At 54.0% G+C, this 8,890-nt stretch overlaps 1 long non-coding RNA gene across 1 annotated transcript in view; it reads right to left on the minus strand.

Annotated features, from left to right (window-relative positions):
• Positions 1-4,630: 4,630 nt before the first annotated feature.
• LOC123324880 overlaps positions 4,631-8,890 on the minus strand; it is a 13,763-nt gene continuing 9,503 nt past the window's right edge. The window contains exon 3 of the long non-coding RNA XR_006540084.1: positions 4,631-6,641. This is a non-coding gene — a long non-coding RNA (uncharacterized LOC123324880). The remainder of the gene's footprint in view (positions 6,642-8,890) is intronic.

Raw genomic sequence — 8,890 nt, forward strand, 5'->3', positions numbered from 1 at the left:
GCAGGTTTGAACCCTCTGCCGTCCCGACTCCCCTCTGTATTAGTTTCCTATGGAGGCTGTAACAAGTTACCGCGGACTTACGGCTAAGAACAACACAAATGTATTCCTGCCTGATTCCTTCTGGAGGCTTCAGGGGAGAATTCTCCCCTTGCCTTTCGCTGCAGGCTGCCCACATTCCTTGGCTCACAGCCCCTCTCTCAAATTCCTCTGACTTCCTTGAGCCCCACTGCTGGCTCTGATCCTCCCGTCTGCCCCCTGGAAGGAGGAGATGGGGATGCTGTTCCAGTCCCACCTGGAGGCCTGAGCACCAGGAGGCTGATGTCCAAGGGAGAGAGAAGAAAGTCCCATTTCCAATGACCCCGTGACTCAGGGCCTTCCCCACATCTCAAGACTTTAAACTTAATCCCATCTGCAGAGTCCCCTTTGCCATATAAGGTAAGCTATCTGCAGGTTCCAGGGACTAGGAGGACGACATCTTCGGGGGGTGATGGTGTTCAGCCAACCGCAGGGGCCTCGCTGTGCTGGCCCCCCGACGGCGCACCACCTTGCTTAGCCTCAGCAGTCAGCCAGGAAACAAAAGATACGGGGGTCTCTGGCTTTGCATCCTGGCCCCTGCTCTCACCCCAACCTGGCTTCCACGGCGTGGCCCTGTGAGAAGCCGGATAGAGGACAAGGCCCTGCGCGGAGCTCCGCCTGCTGCGGCACCTGCAGGCTGAGCTGGATGCAGGGACGGGCCAGGAGCCGTGTCCCCTGAGCGGAGGTGGCCCTAACCGTAGAGCTTCTTACGGTGCCCGAGAGGGAGGGTTAGAGCTAGCTGGGTAGTGGTGGCTCTCCTGTCACTGAGCTGTGGGAGCTCAGAGGAGAGTCGGCCAACACCAGTCACCCTGAGTGAGCTGTTGGCAGGGCCAGACGCCCCTCTCAGCTACAGACAAACTCCCTTCTCTCTGGAAGGTGCTGGGGGCACATGCGTGTGAGGGTGGGGGCATACACGTGTGTTACTGTGTGTAAGGGTGTGTGAGTGTGACTGTGTGAGGGTGATGGTGTGTGAATGTGGGGACACATGGGGGTGAGTGTGACTGTGTGTGTGAGGGTGAGGACTTGTGAGTGCGGGGGCACACGGGGTTGAGTGTGGGGGCACACGGGGTGAGTGTGGAGCGGGGCCGGCTGGGAGGGGCTCACTCTGCAGCAGACACAGCATCTCCGTGGGGGGCTGGAGCGCAGGGGTGCCCACGTCTGCAGGTGTGTAAGTGGGGATCTGATCATGCTCCTTCTCCTCCAGGCTGGGGAACTATGCAGTGGCTGGGACGAGATTTCAGGCTGGTGTGGCGTTTCCTGCTTGCAGGACCCCGGCTTCTGGGGGATTGGGAATGAGGGGCGGAGGCTGGGGCTCCCGGGGGGGCAGCCAGGGCCATTGGAAGGAGCACAGGCCTCAGGGTGGGACTCACCTGCCCCCCCCCGCCCCGTGGCCTCCGTGAGTCTCAAGAAAGTGGAGTGGCGGCCCCCCTCCTTGGGTGCTGGAGAGAGTTAAGTGAGCTAACTAGGTAGGCTCCAATCGGTGAGCATGATACCCGCCCAGCGGCAGCCCCTGCGTCAGGCACTCAGCAAAAGGCTGGCCCAGGGCTCCTCTGTCCCCTGCTGGGTTCTGGGGCCCCTCCCCGCTGCCCACTCCTCATCTCTGGCCCCCGTCTCCTCCTGTAGCAGGGCCGGGCCTGCCAGCTCCCTGTTTGCCCAAGCCCAAGCGCTCCAAAGGAACCTAGCTAACACAGAGAGAAAGGTTTGTTTTTGTTCTCCTACAGAAGAAGGAGACAGAGAAGTTTGCTAAGTCAGGCCCCATTAAGCTTGCAGAAAGGCTCTTTGTTGCAGCCTGAGACCGATAACAAGGAACCAGTAAGAGAGAGCGTGTGCTTCTCTCTCTTTCCTGTAGCATTTGGGTAAGACTAGCCCCACCTGGCTTTTCCTCCCAGTGCCTGGGGCATGCAATCCTCCATTAGCCGTAATCCTATCTCTTAGAGCAGAGAACTGTAGTGACGCTTCTGTGGTATTTTGGTCATCTGGATTTTAGTCTTTAAAATAATGATGCATAATACTGAAATGATATACTTTCCGCAGTACTTCCACATGTTCTGTATTGTTGGGAGTGGTGCAACTGAGCCTTCTGCTTAAGGTCACACAGCGAGTTCCTGGGTAAGCTGGGGCTACCACCAACTATGAACTCAGCCTGGCCTTAGCCTAATGTCCTATACCGTTTGTCACTAGTCACTGGAGTGGACAAGTCTGCTTGTTCCTAACCCTTTGTCTACAGTAAAGAGAGATCTATATTATGACATGTTTGTTCCCATTAAATCATAAATCCCTCCTGGTATGTCACTGTGTAATTGCAGTTGTGCAGTGGGCAACCTGTGAGACTGAACATGGCAGCCCTGCATCCAGGGTTAATCCAAAAATAGTATTAATTCATCCCTCCAGCATAAGGCACAATGCCCTAGGGGGGAAATTATGCCTTTGCTCCTAAGACTGGTGGTCCTAATGTGCATAACCCAGTATAACTCAGCCCCCAGCTGTGTTGAAAGAAACCAGCGAGTAGACCAAACGGGGAGGGCCTCCCACTGTTGGGCCTCCTGGCTGCAGGAGGAGGCCCAGGTGCTCTGAGCAGGCTGGGCTGGGCAGCTGTGGGCGCCTGAGCAGACAGGAGCTTGTTGCTGGGGGCTCCAATGGGGTGGAGACCTCAGGCCTGGTTTTGTCCTGGGGCAGCTAGAAAAGGAAGAAGTTAGCTGCTTCCGTCTTGACTCAGAGGTGAGAAAGTTTATGAGCTTTTCTGCTTCTGGCTCCATTTCCTTATCTGTTAAAAAATGGGCAGCTCAGTGCCTGGCCCACACCTGCTCTGAAAGACGGACAACAGGACCGGGCTGGGTTTGTGAAATGTCGCCGGGGCATAGCCGGGTCCCGCAGTACCTGCGGTGGCCCAGCGCCCCGCTGCGTCTGTGGGGAAGGTGGTGCCAGCCCCGGGAGAAGCCTCCCCCAGCGCTGACCTCGGGAGCAGCACCGTGTGCCCGACACCGCGCTGGGCACCCTGTAGAGAGCACGCCGGTCTTCTGTGCCACTAAGGAGCTCTCCCGCCCGTCGTCAGTTTTTCTTTCTTTCTTTTTTTTTTTGGAGTAAGATAGCCCTGAGTTAGAATTTTTTTTTTTTTGGAACAGCCTTGTTGAGCTATAATTGACATACAAGAAACTGCACAAAGTGGACACTTTGACCCGTGGAATACACATGTGAAACCATCACCCCAAACAAAATAATGAACATAACCATCACCTCCAAATTTGCCTTGTGCTTCTCCTAACCCCTGCCCCCCGGGGCCAACCACTGCCAATTTTTTTTTTTTTTTTAAGATTTTATTTATTTATTTATTTGACGGAGAGAGATAGCAACAGCAGGAACACAAGCAGGGGGAGTGGGAGAGGGAGAAGCAGGCTTCCCGCCGAGCAGGGAGCCCGATGCGGTGCTCGATCCCAGGACCCTGGGATCATGACCTGAGCTGAAGGCAGACACTTAACGACTGAGCCACCCAGGCGCCCCAACCATTGCCAATGTTAATTTAAAGACACCTTTGATCACAAGACGCTTTGCGACCTCAGGGAGCTTTACATCCAGAGGAGGAGTGAGCAATTGCGGCTGAGGGGTGGTCAGGAGAGGCTTCCTGGTGGAAGCAGCATTTCAGGGAGTGGTGGTTGGGGGAGGGGAAAAACATTTACCCCAAGTGACATCGGGCAGAGTGCAAAGGTGAGCTGGCTACCACCCGGTGCCCCCCACCTCCTCGGCAGGCCCAGGCTGGAGTCCTCTCTGCCACTGGGCTGTGTGATCTTAGGCAAGTTCCCTAACCTCTGTCAGCCCCCATTTTCCTGCTTGGGAACTGGGGGTCATGATAAGGTTTGTTGCGAAAATTACTTCCACAACTTTATGTCAGGTGTCTCGTACACAGTAGGCGCTCAAGAGATGGGGTCGCAGGCTTGCAGGATTCTCATTCACGGAGGTGAAGTATGAATCTTGCAGACACATGGGTGAATTAAGTGAATGGGTGAAGTGAAGTGAAAGTTTAGTAAGTGAAGGAAGGAAAAACTCTCTAGCGTGCGAGGGGTCCCCAGTGGGGTGCCCCTGAGGCTGCTAGTGGCAGTTTTTTTTTTGCTGAGAACTGACTGGGGAGTTCGTGGCCTTGAGATTCTTGTGCAGTCTTGGTTTGTCCCCTTATCTCTTGCTCCACTCTGTCTCAGCGTCTCCACCTGCCAGGAATCGTTCCGGAACTCCTATCTCTCCTGCCCGTACCGTCACCCCTTCCCGACTCCCGGGACAGGAACTGTGGGCAGAAAAAGACGTCCTGGGATTGGGAGGAGTGACTGATTGTATACTTTCTAATTCGTGGGGGTGAGGGATAGCGCAAGTCTCTGAGGAATCTGGAAGCGAGGCTTTCAGGACCTCGGGGGCCAGCTGCTGCCAAGATAAGGTTCCTTTTATTTTATTTTATTTTTTTAAGATTTTATTTATTTATTTGTCAGAGAGAGAGAGAGCACAAAAGCGGGCAGAGGCAGAGGGAGAAGCAGACTCCCCTCTGAGCAGGGAGCCTGACATGGGGCTCGATCCCAGGACCCGGGGATCATGACCTGAGCCAAGATGCTTAACAACTGAGCCACCCAGGTGTCTGGATAAAGTTCCTTTCACACATGAAGGCACTAAGGCAGTGACGAGTACTTGAGGAAGTTCCCACTCTGCATGTTTCGGGGCTCTGTCAGTGGGCTGCACGCTGTTTTCTCATATCAGTGGTATCATCTACCATCTGCTATTTGACTGGACTATGGTAGTGAGGCCAAGAAGTGAATGACCCACACGCCTCGAGCTAACTCTGAATTCAGTTCTGACTGTTCATGCTACTCCTTCCATCTAGAATTTCCGCTCTCCATTCTGAACCCATCATTCAAAGACTCACTCAGGCCTCACCACCTCCAGGAAGCCTCCCCTGATTACTCTAAGTATGACTCTAAATGCTGAGGTTTTCTGTCCTCTCTAAACCCCTAATGCTATTTGGGTTGTAACCACACAATCTCACAGTTCAGAGTGTAGTGTTCTGCACCGTGCTCTGGGAATCTCTATTTTGATCCTATTTTGAATACACGTTTGTTGAAGTTTAGGCATTTTGTCTCGTGCTCCCTTGTGCCTTCGGCCACATCCTTAGGACACTTAAATAAGGACAGGAGTTCATCAAATACGTGAGTATTGATTTAGCTATAGACACTGTAGGAAGTACCAGAATCAGCCCTGTGGTCATCAACATACAGAGGATTTTGAGCAACAAGAGGTAAGTACGAGGATGTATCTAGTAAGCTCTGGTTGCCACAACAAACACCAGACTCGGGGTTTAGGGACAACAGACATTCATTCATTCTTCACAGCTCTGGAGGCTGGACATTCGGGACCAAGATACCAGCAGATCCGGTGTCTGGTGAGACCCCACTTCCTGGTTCACAGACGGCGTCTGCTTGCTGTGTCCTCATACGGTAGGAGATGTGGGGGCTCTGGGGTCTCTTTTATAGGGGCATTAATCCCTCTTGACCTCATGACCTCCCAAAGGCCCGCCCCTAACACCATCACAGTGGGGGTTAGGTCTCAACATAAGGATTTTGGGTGGACACACTCAGTCCACCGCAGTCCGTGCGTGGTGACATGCTGATGTTGGTCACGCGCACACTGCTCATCTCCCTAAAGGCTGGGTGGGTTTTGGCATGTCCCCCAGGGACGCCCATACTTGCAGGTGGCCCCCAACTCCCGTAGCCCTCCGGTGAGTCAGCCCATAGACACTGTCGGCTGGCAGCCCTCTCCCACCCGGGGCTCAGGCCGGGCCTGGTTCCGCAGCAGGAGCACCCTTTGGCTATGACACCCTGGCTCCCAGACCCGGATGGACATGGATTTCATCAGCTCTCCATTGCTGACTTCTGCTCAGCCTGTGCTCTGACCTGAGGCTCCTTCGCTGGGGCACTGTCCTCTATGTCCCGCACCCGAGAGAGTAATGCCCACAGCTGCGCTCACAAAGGCCTCCCCGAGCTGACACCAGGCGCTCTCCAGACCCACCCGAGTCTGCCCTGCTCTTTGATACACTGCTTTTGGAGTGACTCATCACTAATGTTTCCTGTCAACAACAGCAAACACCCAGAGGAGGCCTGAGGGCTCTCCTTGGCTCAACACGTTTTGAAATTGCACTGGAAGGGAAAACCCATTACACAAAAGGCTTTGCAGGGGGAGAGGGAAGAAGGCGCTAGAATGAACACTCGGTGAGCCAAGCCCAGCAGGGCCTAGGTCAGCCGAAGCGGACTCTGGCGGGACAGAGAACCGAGCACTGTCGCCTGCTCCCTCCCCCACGATTCACAGGCAGGCCCCTGGCAGGTCTTTCCTGGCCCAGGGTGAGATCCACAGCCGACAAACCCTTGCATCTCTGGCTGGACTGGACTGGACCTGCAGGTGGGCTCCCGGTCACATCCTGATGTCATCACGACATGAGAAGAGCATCACGAAGGTTGGAGTCGGCAAGACCTGGCTTTGCTGCTCACTGGCCTTATGGCCCCAGGCGAGTTAGTCTCTCTCAGCCTCAGTTTATTCATCTGTAAAACAGGCATTGTGCCTACCTTTAAGATTGCCGTGAGGATTAAAAATGACGTTGGCAAAGTGCCTAAAACGTGAGGGATGCTTATGACTTCACAGCAAATCTTACTGAATTAAATATCTTCGCCTCCCAGGGCGCCTGGGTGGCTCAGTTGGTTGGGCGACTGCCTTCGGCTCAGGTCATGATCCTGGAGTCCCGGGATCGAGTCCCGCATCGGGCTCCCTGCTCGGCGGGGAGTCTGCTTCTCCCTCTGACCCTCCCCCCTCTCATGTGCTCTCTCTCTCTCATTCTCTCTGTCTCAAATAAATAAATAAAATCTTTAAAAAAAAAAAAATATCTTCGCCTCCCAAATAAGCCCTCTGGGTCTAGCGAAAAGAAACGGAGTTAGCACCCAGGACTTCTCCGGTGGAAGCACGCAGCTGCGCCGGGCAGAGGGCATGTCTGCGGAACCTGGTCTGCCCGTGGCCCCCACAGCTGGGGTTTGCCCACATGTGGCTTATTCTGGTGGAATCTGAGCACCGGGCCCCCAGCCTCTGCCACCTTCCTCACACCCCCAAAGGCAGGCACAATCTCCCACAAACCCTGGGACGAATGCTCCGTGGGGCCTGGCGTGGTCACCGTCCAGGCACCAGCACGGCGGACCAGGGTGGAGGCACGGGCTCCCCTCGGGCCCTTAGCGCGGGGACCACCGGCCGGCGGGGCAGAGCTGTGGGCCCGCCTGTCCTCGAGGAAGGCACTGGCCGTGTGGGAAGACTTAGGAGAGAAAATCCACTGGTCATGGCCGTAGAGCTGAGGACAAAGGGGACACTACTGGTTAGAATTTCTGCAGGGGCACCTTTCATTCCGGTGGAGGGCAGAACTTTCCGTTAGTAATAACAACACGTCACGGTCCAGGTACGGATTCCCCGGCATCTCTAACCCTCGCTGCCCCTCCCTAACAGCCGCTCCCTAACAGGTGGCAGTGGGAGAGGTTTAGCCTAATGACCATCCAAACCATGCTGCACAACCACATTCATAGGAGAAAAAGGAAGATTTGTCTGTCCCCAGGTTCTGTTAAAGTGGATATATCTGGACTAACCAGCCACTGACCCCTCAGGTACCAGGTTCGGCCCCAAATCTCAACCCTCAAGGACAAGCTGGTGAAGCAGGGCTTCTCAAAAAGTGACACCTTGATAAGACTCACTCCTGCCTGGGTGTGTCCACGTCACAACAGTGTTCCTACACGCCTTCCTGCTTTGATCCTCCAATGGCTGAGTGGCCTGGGCAGGCCTGGTATTAAAATCCTTTTACAAAGGAGAAAACAACTTGGCAAAGGTTGCATGGCCAACAGCAAGCAGCAGGCCTGGGAGAAGAACCCAGATCTTCTGGCTCCTTCCACTAAGCTTTGTCTGGTGGGCTGCCTCGTGAGTCCCTACATGTCCAGAGATTGGATAACTGTGGGTCTGATCGTTGAAGAGCTTCTGGATCCCAAATTTGCATGTTAAAGCATTCCCTGCTACTGGTGGGAGCAGAAACTGGCATAATTTTTAGAAGTATAATTTGTCAATATGCATCAAAATCCTGAAAGTTACCTATATGCTTTGACCATTTATTTTCACTGTTGGGAATGTATCGTAAAGAAGTAGTCAGAGGGGCGCCTGGGTGGCTCAGTCGTTAAGCGTCTGCCTTCAGCTCAGGTCATGATCTCCGGGTCCTGCGATCGAGCCCCACATCGGGCTCCCTGCTCCGCGGGAAGCCTGCTTCTCCCTCTCCCACTCCCCCGGCTTGTGTTCCCTCTCTCGCTGTGTCTATCTCTGTCAAATAAATAAAATCTTTTTAAAAAAAATTCTGTACCATACATAAAGTTAACGCTTTCACCAATTTCAGTTTTTCTTTTGAAATCCCAGTGTTAAGCATCTTACGTTGAGTTCTGTAATTAACAGTGCAATGCAGGACTGAGCTCAGAGAGGACACCAAAGGCACAAGGCCTCTGCCACCTGCTAACTAGCTGTAGGTCTGCATTAACTTTATACTACTGTGGGCTTCAGTATGAGTCCTTAAAGCTCCAAAATCCTATTTCCTGGTAGTTATTTCAGAAACAAGTTAACAAATCTCAGTTAATAAAATAAAGTAGATCGGGGCGCCTGGGTGGCTGAGTTGTTAAGCGTCTGCCTTCGGCTCGGGTCATGATCCCAGGGTTCTGGGATCGAGCCCCGCATCAGGCTCCCTGCTCCGCGGGAAGCCTGCTTCTCCCTCTCCCACTCCCCC

The sequence above is a fragment of the Neomonachus schauinslandi genome, chromosome 5 (genome assembly GCF_002201575.2).
Source record: "Neomonachus schauinslandi chromosome 5, ASM220157v2, whole genome shotgun sequence".
Taxonomy (NCBI): Eukaryota; Metazoa; Chordata; class Mammalia; order Carnivora; family Phocidae; genus Neomonachus; species Neomonachus schauinslandi.